General features: G+C 36.7%; 1 protein-coding gene and 1 pseudogene across 4 annotated transcripts in view; both read left to right on the plus strand.

Moving 5' to 3' along the window:
• CASK (calcium/calmodulin-dependent serine protein kinase (MAGUK family)) overlaps positions 1–10,266 on the plus strand; it is a 548,810-nt gene that overhangs the window by 265,096 nt on the left and 273,448 nt on the right. The gene's annotated exons all lie outside the window — the stretch shown is intronic.
• LOC102829454 lies at positions 2,450–4,863 on the plus strand (annotated as a pseudogene).

Consider the following 10,266-nt stretch of genomic DNA (forward strand, 5'->3'; position numbering starts at 1 on the left):
TAAAGCACAGGTAAACATCTTTCTGGTACTCTCTACTTCCAGCCAACATGCATCTGACATCAACAATGATATTCCTTCCTCATTTCACGTCCTGTTCTAAATCTGACTTGAACCTTTGGAAGTTCTCTGTCAATGTATGGTTGCAGTTGTTTTTGTATGTTGTTGTTGTTAGGTGCCATTGAGTTGGTACTGATTCATAGTGACCGTATGCACAACAGTTTTTGTATATCTTTAGCAAAATTTTACTTGCACTCTGACTCATAGCGATCCTGTATGGGGTTTCTGAGGAGCAGTTGGTAGTCTTGAACTGACGGCCTTGAGGTTAGCTGTCTAGTTTTTATCCTACAGTGCCACATCACAATATTACCCAACATTTCTTCTTCTACATATGTTGTTGTTAGGTGCCATTGAGTTGGTTCCAACTCATAGCGATCCTATATAGGGTATCCGAGGAGTGGCTGCTGGGTTTGAACCACTGACCCTGTAGTTTGAATTGACCTTGCTGTCCAGTGCATTATCCTGCAGTGCCACACCTGGACTCCACATTTATACACTGAATAAATTCATGCAGGGACTCAAATAGATACTTTTACACAAATATTCATTGCAGTATTGTTCATATTAGCCAAAAGGTGGAAACAATACAAATGCCTATCTAGAGGTGGATGAATAAATGAAATTTAGTATATACATACAATGGAGTATTATTCATCTATAAAGAAAAATGAGGTTCTAACCTCAATGTGCTATGACAAGGATGAATTTTGAAAACACTATATACTGAATGAAATAAGTCAATCACAAAAGCATAAACATTGTATGATCCCACTTATACATCTAAAATAGGTAAACATAGACACAAAATTTTAGTAGTGCTTATCAGAGACTTGAGGGATGAAGATACAGAAAATCCCTGCTTAAGTGGTTGTTGTTGGTAAGTACCATGGAGTCAGTTCCGAGTCACAGTGACCTTGCTCCAGATTTACAAGGCTGTAAATCTTTACAGGCGCAGAAAGCCTCATCTTTCTCCCACGGAACAGCTGGTAGTTTCCAGCTGCTGACCTTGTGGTTCACAGCCTGATTTGTAATCACTATACTACCAGAGTTATAAACATTTGTCTTTAAAACTTGGCAAGTATCTCTAATTATTTCTCTTGCAATGAATTTATTAGGTCAAAGAAAATGCACATTTAAGATTTTTTCCAAGCACTGTAAAATTGCCCTTTAGAAAGGTTTTATCAATATATGCTTCCACCAACAGTGGATTAGTTGATTCAATAAATGTCTTTCCAAGGTTGAGTTGTATGAGCATATGGGGTGTGTGTGTGTAACATAGATCTCTAGCTTCTCAGACTGGACGATTGTAACATTGCCCTAATACCACTTTTCAACCATATCTATATTTGCGGGTCTATTAATAGCAACACCTCACTTCATAAATACAGCATCTCAATTGGGTACAAATTTGGTTATGTATTGTTTTTCATTAATATTGCAAGAAATATTTTCTAATTTTCATTATTTTTCCTTTGCGTCATAGGTTATTTAGCAATGTATTTTCCAATTTTCAAACATTGGTAGGGTTTTTCTAGCTATTTTATTAGCATATTTCTAATGTGTTTGCGCTGTAGGATCAGCACTGGACTATGAGCCACAAGTTTGGCAGTTCATACCCACCAGCTGCTACTTGGAAACCCTCTGTAGGGTTGGAATGGGTTGGAACTGAATTGATGGCATTTAACAACAGCAACAAATAACATTGTGATTAAAAAACACTCTGAGTGCTTTCATTCCTTTCAGATTTTATGGTCTGAAAAAAAGTACTTGTATAATTTTTTTAATTGTGAGATGAACTAGTCACTTTTTTGTGGAACATTATTTTTTTTCTTAAAAGCACAAGTAGCTGGAAAATAACAATACAAGGCATTATTTGGAGACACTATAGGTTCAATTCTAGACCACAGCAATAAGGCGACTATAGCAAAAAAAAACAAGTCACAAAGTTTTTCTGGTTTCCCTGTGCATGTCCAAGTCCTGGTATGGTACCAAAGGATAAGCACTTGACTGCTAACCACAAGTTTGGTGGTTCAATCTCACCAGCTACTCCTTAGAAACACTATACAGGGTGTCTATGAGTTGTAACAGGCTCAAGGGTGCTTAACAACAACAACAAGTGCATGTAAAAGCTAATGTTTAAAGTATACCGTAGTCTCTTAAGTACAACAGCCTTATGAAAAAGATTGAAATACTGTTTTAAGAATTACCAAAATATTGCACAGAGACATGAAGTTGAATACATGTTGTTGGGAAAATGGCACCAATAGACTTGCTTGATACAGGCTTTCCATAACCTTCAGTATGTAAAAAAAACACAGTAGCTGCGAGACACAATAAAGCCAAGTTCAATAAAATGAGTTATGCCTCTATATGACAGACATTTTTTCCCAAAATGACTGAAATGAGCTTGCTGCTTCAGAGAAATCAACTGAAAGCATTTGTTGCCAATGACAAAATTCACATTTTCAAGTAAAAATTCGAGTTTTGGAAAAATCGAGCTTTCTAGCTCTTCCGTAACCAGTGATGATATCAGTAGTGCTGTTAATTCAGTTCTTACTCACAGTGACCCTGTCTTTATAGGGTTTCCATGGAGAAGCTGGGTTTGAACTGTTTACCTTGCAGTTAGCAAACCAGTGTTTATCCTATAGAATTTCTTCAGGACTCCAGGGATGATGTTGTTGAATTATTGATGTCACACGTGGAGTCAGTTGTGACACATAGTGACCCTGCAAGGTATTTCTGAGGCTATAAGTCTTTACAGGAGCAGAAAGCTGCAGCTTTCTCCCATGGAGCAGCTGGTAGTTTCGAACTGTTGACCTTGTGGTTACCAGCCTGACAGGTATCTCACTATGCTACCAGAGCTCCTTATGTCATTTAATAAAATATGTCAATATTTGGAAGGTCTACATAATTACAAAAAATAACCAAGAACCAAACCCGTTGCTGATGAGTCGATTCCAATGATGCTATCAGATAGAGTAGAGCTTCCCCATAGAGTTTCCAAGGCTGTATGTAATCTTTACGAGAGCAGACTGCCACATCGTTCTCCTGCAGAGTGGCTGGTGGTTTCGAACCACCCACTTACTAGTTTGCAGTTGAGTGGTTTAACCACTGTATAACTTCATGAACTAGTATTTTCCAGATAACAAATTCATAATGTTGCAGAATCACACGTTGGCAAAGGGTCTATTCAAAGTATAAGACAGAACGATGGTTTGTAATGTAGCAAAACACAAAAAGCTCTGTAATATAGTTCCAGCTTCCACATCACAGCCAACATTTTAAAAACTACCACTTGTTTGGGTATAGTATCAAAGAAGAATATTCAGAATTGTCTGCAAAGGCAGTATTGTGCCTTCTTCTAATTATATCTCTTACTTAGTGAAGCCAGATTTTCATGTACTTCAAGCATATAACAACAGATTAAATGCAAAAACAAATATAAAAATGTAAAGCAAAGCCACTTTTCTCGTTAAATTTTTTTGGAGGCTTGGAATAATTAGTTTCCGTTAAAATTACTACATCTGTTGACATGTGATACATTTGTTATTGTTCTTTTTAAACTTCACAAATATTTTTTTAATTTCTCAAGCCTTCCTTTTTATTACAGTAAATAGCGATAGCAAAAATCCACAGAAACACAGTCTCTTTGAGATTCTCAATAATCTTTAAGAGTGGTAAAGGATTCTGAGCTCAGAGTTTGAAGACTTCTGTGTTATTGACTGTCCTTGACATTACACTATGTCTCCTGACTTACTGTTGGTGATTGTCAAGTATTTTTATTACCTCTTGAGAGAGAGAGAAAGAAGTTATTGATTTATAATCACTCTCTTCAGAGACATGTATAACTGCCAGAGAACAAGAACATAGTTAAACTATACAATCCAGAGCAATCTGCATCTTTACTTTGCTTTATGTTTGTCATGTCTTGTGTATCTCTGAGTTTTTATTTGACTTCAACTTTTTGCTACCTCAGGAATACGCTGATGCATTTCCTTTAGTGTAGGTGTGTTGTGGTAGTAAATTCCTTTCTTTTCTTTCTTTATTTTATCTGAAAGAAATATTTCCCACATTCATTAGTTAAGGAGGATATATTTAGTGAGAAGAGAAGTTGACAGTTATTTCAGTTTTTTAAAAACACCTTTCTAGTGTCTTCTGGCCTCCCATTGTTGTTGTTGAGAAGTCAGCTATCAGTATAGTAGTCTGTGAAACACCTCATATCTTGAATGAACCTGGAGGACAATCACAAAAAGACAAATATTATATAAGACCACTATTATAAAAAGTAAAGAAAAGGTTTTAACATTAAAAGAAATATTCTTTGGTGTAGAGCCACCATTAGCAAACGGAATCAGGTGTCTTACGTGCGTGCGACCAGCCGAGCCAGCATTCCTGGATCGCTTCAAGGAGCGGGTCATCTACCGGGAAGTCCACCGTAGAGACTAAGAAAATCGAGCCTCAGCTCCCAGAAGAAGACAGTGATCACAGTGACAAAGAAGATGAACAGCCCCAAGTGGTGGTTTTAAAAAAAGGGGATTTGTCAGCTGAAGAGGTCATGAAAATTAAAGCGAGATAAAGGCGGCCAAAGCAGATGAAGAGCCAGCTCCAGCTGATGGAAGAATCATGTATCGAAAACCGTTCAAACGTCTCTCTGATGAAAAATATTCAGGTTTAACAGCAAGCTCAAAAAAGAAGAAGACAAATGAAGATGATACAAATAAGCAGGACTCAGTTAAAAAGACCTCATAAAAGCAAATAAAAAATAGTAGCCTCCTTTCTTTTGACAACGAAGATGAAAATGATTAATTGTATATATTTTGGACTTCGTTTCCATTGAGACTTTATGTGGTACTTTTAAAAATAACATTTTTTTCCTATTATAAAAGTCATACAAGTTTATCATAGAAAATTCATAAAATTAAGATTAAAACTATGTTGATCCACCAATATTCCATTGCTAAATGCCAACCATTTGGAAATTAACTACTATTAATATTTTGTTATTTCCCATGTATGGGTTTTTGTTAAGCGCTGTTGAGTTGGTATCAACTCACAGCAACCCTGTATAGGGGTCCGAAGCTGTAAATCTTTGCCGAAGCAGAAAGTCTCATTTTGTTCTCATGGAGCATCTGGACTTTAACTTCCAACCTTATGGTTTGCAGTCCATTGTTTATCCTACAGAGCCACTGAACATCCCTGTGTGTGGGTATGTATATAAATTACGTTTTGTAACCACTGCGCTTCTCTGTGTGAGGATATGTGTATATAAGTTAGGGGATTTTTTTAAAAGCAAAACTGTGGTTGTATTGTATATATTCTGTATCCAGCTCAATAAACTTCAAAATTTTGGCAATAGCAATAGAGAAATTTCAAAATTAAAAAAAAAAAAAAAAAATTCTTTGGTGATTGCCAGGGGTGGAAGGGAAAGGGAGGGTAAGTTACTAGCTAAAGGGGTAGACCTGTATTAACTTGGGTGAAGGAGAAAACAATACACAACAAGAGGGTGGTCAACAAAAAATGGATTCTTAGAGGGTAACATTATGTTTTTAAGATTTTCTTTGTGTTTTCCTATAGTTTACATTGATATGTACCTAACTGTAAATGTTTTTTTAATTATCTTAAAAATTAAAGATAAATTAATTGTTTGTTGTTCATTGGGCTTCTTGAATCAGTGAGCTGATTATTGCTCCCTTTAAAAAATAAAAAAAAAACTACTCCGTCTAATTATTGTTCCCTTAAAAACAACAACAACAACAACTTTTTTATTGTGAATTGGATGAAAGTTTACAGAGCAAATTAATTTTCCATTCAACAATTCCAATTTTGTTTTGTGTCATTGGTTGCTGTCCCCACAATGTAACATCACATATCCCACCTCCTCCCTGCATGTTCCAGTTTCATTCTTCCTCCTTTCCTAACATTTTTTGCCTTCTGAACTTTGTCCTTGGGTACTTGCTGCCCTTTTGATCTCAAATGGTTCTTTATTCTAAAGTGTGCATGCTTCCATAGTATTATTGTTCCTCTTATAGAACTGCTCGTTGTTTGTCTGAAAATTGAGCCATGCGGGGAGGGCTGGTGAGTTCAGTTCCATACCTGAAAGGCGACTAAGGGCCCTATTCTCAGGCATTTTACCAATCGCTAGCTGACCAGTAACCCTGATCTTCTTTATGACTTTGAGTTTTGTTCCAGATTTTCCTCCCACTCTATCCAGGACCTTCTAATGTGATTCCTTTCAGAGCAGTTAGTAGTGATCATCAGGCCCCATCTAGTTCTTCTGGTCTCAGGGTCATGGAGGCTGATGCTCCATTAGTCATTGGACTCATTGTTTCCATACAGCTTCGATTTTCTTCACTGTTTTCTCTTCTGGACAGAGAAAGACCAATAGCTGCACCATAGATGGTTGCTCAGTCACTACTCAGCAAAGTAAGATATAGAACACTGTCTTTGTGGACTATGTTAGTGTTATTGACCTTGATGTCTCCTAAGGTCATGGCCATGACCACCAGACCCTGTGACTTAGTTGCTCAAGGTATATTTGTTTATGTCTAAGAAAATTTCGTAACTTTGCCTCCTGTGTGCTCCCCCACATTAATGGCTATATGTATTTGCAGCAAAGGTAAATACACGTGTAGAAATAACCTCTGTCAAGAAAACAACATGTGTATTCATGGGTTAATCCTACTCTCTCTCCCACACTTATTCAGCCTGCATGTCTATCCATGCATCTACATGTAGATGATTATTTCAGGATTGTGTATATGACAGCATTTACCTTGGTTGTCTAACTCTTGCACTCATCTCAGTGTCTTCTCTACCTCCATTTTTTGTTGACCACTCTCATTGTGTAGTGTCTTCTCCTTCACCCAAGTTAACACAGCTCTGTCCTCTAGCTAGTAACAGCCCCACTTCTCCTTCCACCCCTGGGAACTACCAAAGAATATTTCTTTTAATGTGAAAACCTTTTCTTTTTATAATAGTGGTCTCATACAATATTTGTCTTTTTGTGATTGTCCTCCAGGTTCATTCATGATGCAAGGTGTTTCACAGATTCATCCTTATTCTTTAATGGTATTTAATTCTTTCTGGCACTGTAGGATCAGCACTGGACTATGAACCACGAGGTCAGCAGTTCAAACCCACCAACTGCTCCTCGGAAACCTGATACAGGGTCGCTGTGAGTCAAAACTGACTTTACGGGACTTAACAACAATTATTCCTAGATAATTATTAACCATTTATTTTCAGTATTGCTTCTCTTTTGAAATTTCAATATGTTGACTGTGTAACCCTTTATGTTTCTCATCCTCACTTTCATACTTTCCATATTTTGTGTACATTTTATTCTAATCTTTCATTTCATGAATATTCTTTTCAGTTATCTCATCTACTTACATTCTTAATTGGAGTATTGTATATTTCAGTTCTGAAATTTGTTTGCTTCTTTTTCAAATCTGTAATATATCACTTTTTTCAAACGCCCTGTTTCTTGCTAAAGTTTTTAGGTTCAGCTTTTATCTTCATGGTAAATATTGTTTTGTTTCGTGTTTTTGTCCTACCAACATAACTGACCAGATTGTATCCTCTACCCCCATTTCTAAACTGCACCTTTCATGACCTCAGCCCAGAGCAAGGAGTGTTTTATTAAGGCCTGGGCTTTTAAATAACCGTTCATGGTTTGCCAAAACGATAGCTCTGTTACTTCGAGAATTCTCTTGTATCACCCAGGTGTTAAAGTAGCTAGACCCTGTCAGTCTGTTGGACTACCCCTCACACTTTTCCAGAGTTCCCCCGAAGTGAAACCCCACTCCCAGCTTCCTTCTTTCCATAGTCCCTTCTCTACTCCCATGGCAGAAGCATCTCTGGCTCGCATCTTTGAGCTCTATTACTTGACCTCTTTTCAGTAGGTACAGTTCACTAATTATACTGTTAACTCTTTGAAGCTTTACAACAGATCTTTTTATTTTGTCAAGTTTTTTTTTCCTTCTTATTTTCATTGTCTTTGGAGATGTTGGTCAGAGAAATCCAGTTTTGGCCTGTCCTTTTCAACAGTCCTACTCAAAGTCCTGATGTGGCATTGTGGGCTAATGTGCTGGACTGCAAAGTTGGTTTGAATAAAAAAATCAGTGGTTCAAGCTCACCAGCCGCTCCTTAGAAACCCTATACAGGGTCGCTATGGGTTGGAACTGACTAGACAGCATTTAACAACAACAACAACAACAATTCAAAGTTGCCAAACCAGTTGCCAATTCACGAACTAATACCTGTCTATCTGTTTGTGATAAGTACAGAAATTGAGTGTCACTATTTAGAAAAATTTGAAGCAATTTAGAATTGTTATGAGATAGAGGCATAACTTTTTATCTTGTAAAAGGACCAATTCATGAAAAACTTGGATAAAAGGGGATGGGGAACTGGTCCTTTACCGCAGAGAATCTGAGAAGCATTTCTTCATTCATTCAGGTGGAGACCCTACATGGTGCCAACAGTTAAGCATTTGACTACTTAGCAAAAAGTTTGGTGGTTCAAACCCGCTAAAGGTGCTGCAGAAGTAAGGCCTGGTGATCTGCTTCTGAAAGGTCACTACCACTGAAAACCCTACGGAGCAGTTCTACTCTGCGCATGTGGGGTCGCCATTAGTTGACAGCAACTAACAACAGCCTCCTACCAACAAACATCCCTCTTCTCTGCCCTTACATACCACTTGCAGCCAGCTATACGTACCTCATGCCTCTACACCTGGATTCTGTTTTCTTTGTTTTATTGTCTTATTTTTAAATAATTTTTGGAAAATTAAGTATTGCTTAATTTATAAAATTTCCAAAGGGGGCTAACTCAGATCATTCATAGTCCTAGTACTTTCTTATGCATAGTAAATCTTCCGTAGTTTTCTCTGTGTAGAGTACGGGGGCACTCTTCATGCTTCCATAAAAGGCTGTCTTCTGCATCTCTTCTCATTTCTCTTGCAGTAGAGCCAGCTAGGCTCTCCTAGGACATATGCCAACTTTAGAGGGAGGCTCAGAACATGCTTTTGGAGGTACTTGGCAACCTTAGAATCATGGTGAGATAAGACACCAGAAAGAAATGTAATGAAAAGAGGCCGTACAATTTTGTTTTAAAATCACTATATCATCAAATGAGGTTTACCAAAATCAGAATCATTAGGTGTTTTACTTAAAGTTATTATGTTGGGATGGTGTGTATTGTGAATATGTATATATTAAATTTCTGTGTTGAATACAGTTTGCATAAATAACAGTATGCATAAATAACAGTATTTTTCGCTTTTATTTCTTTATTATGAAATCTAAACTTAACGTATTACTTCTTTTACTTTAATATCAATTAACGTTGTAAGTAACTAATAAAATGTCTTTAATAATGGAAAATTAATTTTCTAGTGATGGCTTCCTTTCAGAATAACCTTTCAAATCACATCACATGCCTGTATACTTAAATAATTGCTCAAGTGATTCTGTTTAGGACCTCTGATTATAAACCATTGAATTAAAAATATGTATAACCAAAAATACCCCATTGTTAATTACATGTAAAATACATAGTGTCAACGAGACAAAAAGCCTAATAATATTTAGAGACAATATGAAGAAAGCCTTAAAATTATAATTTGTTGTTGTTAAGTGCTGTCGAGTCAGTTCCGACCCATAGTGACCCTATATAGAGTTTCCAAGGGTTGAACCACCGACCTTGCTGTTCAAACTGACTTTGCAGTCTAGCACATTAGTCTGGGGCACCACCCCGGGGTTCCAAAACTATAATGGAGAGGCATATCATGTTTATGGATGAGAATATTTTTTAAATGTTGATTTGTCTGGATGTTAATACATAAATGTAATACTGCTGTTATTTTTAAGTACCGTCAAGTAGATTCCGATTCATAGCGACCCCTGTATAGGGTTTCCAAGAAGCAGCTGATGGGTTTGAACCACCAAGCTAGAAATTAGCAGTAGACTGCGTATCCTACCTACACTGTTACACCAGGACTTAAAATTTAATTTAACAAAATGATTTTAAAGTTCAGCTTATAAAAAGTTTAATTAGGAAATAATTACAAAGAATAATAATGACATACTTATTTCGCCAAATATTAAAGTATGTTAGTACAGTATTAAAATGATCTGATACTAGATACAAAAGTAGACAGGTCAGTGAAAAACAGTTGTTGTTGTTAAGTGTCTTCAAGTTGGTTGC

Source organism: Chrysochloris asiatica, unplaced genomic scaffold, assembly GCF_000296735.1.
Source record: "Chrysochloris asiatica unplaced genomic scaffold, ChrAsi1.0 scaffold00062, whole genome shotgun sequence".
NCBI classification, from domain to species: domain Eukaryota; kingdom Metazoa; phylum Chordata; class Mammalia; order Afrosoricida; family Chrysochloridae; genus Chrysochloris; species Chrysochloris asiatica.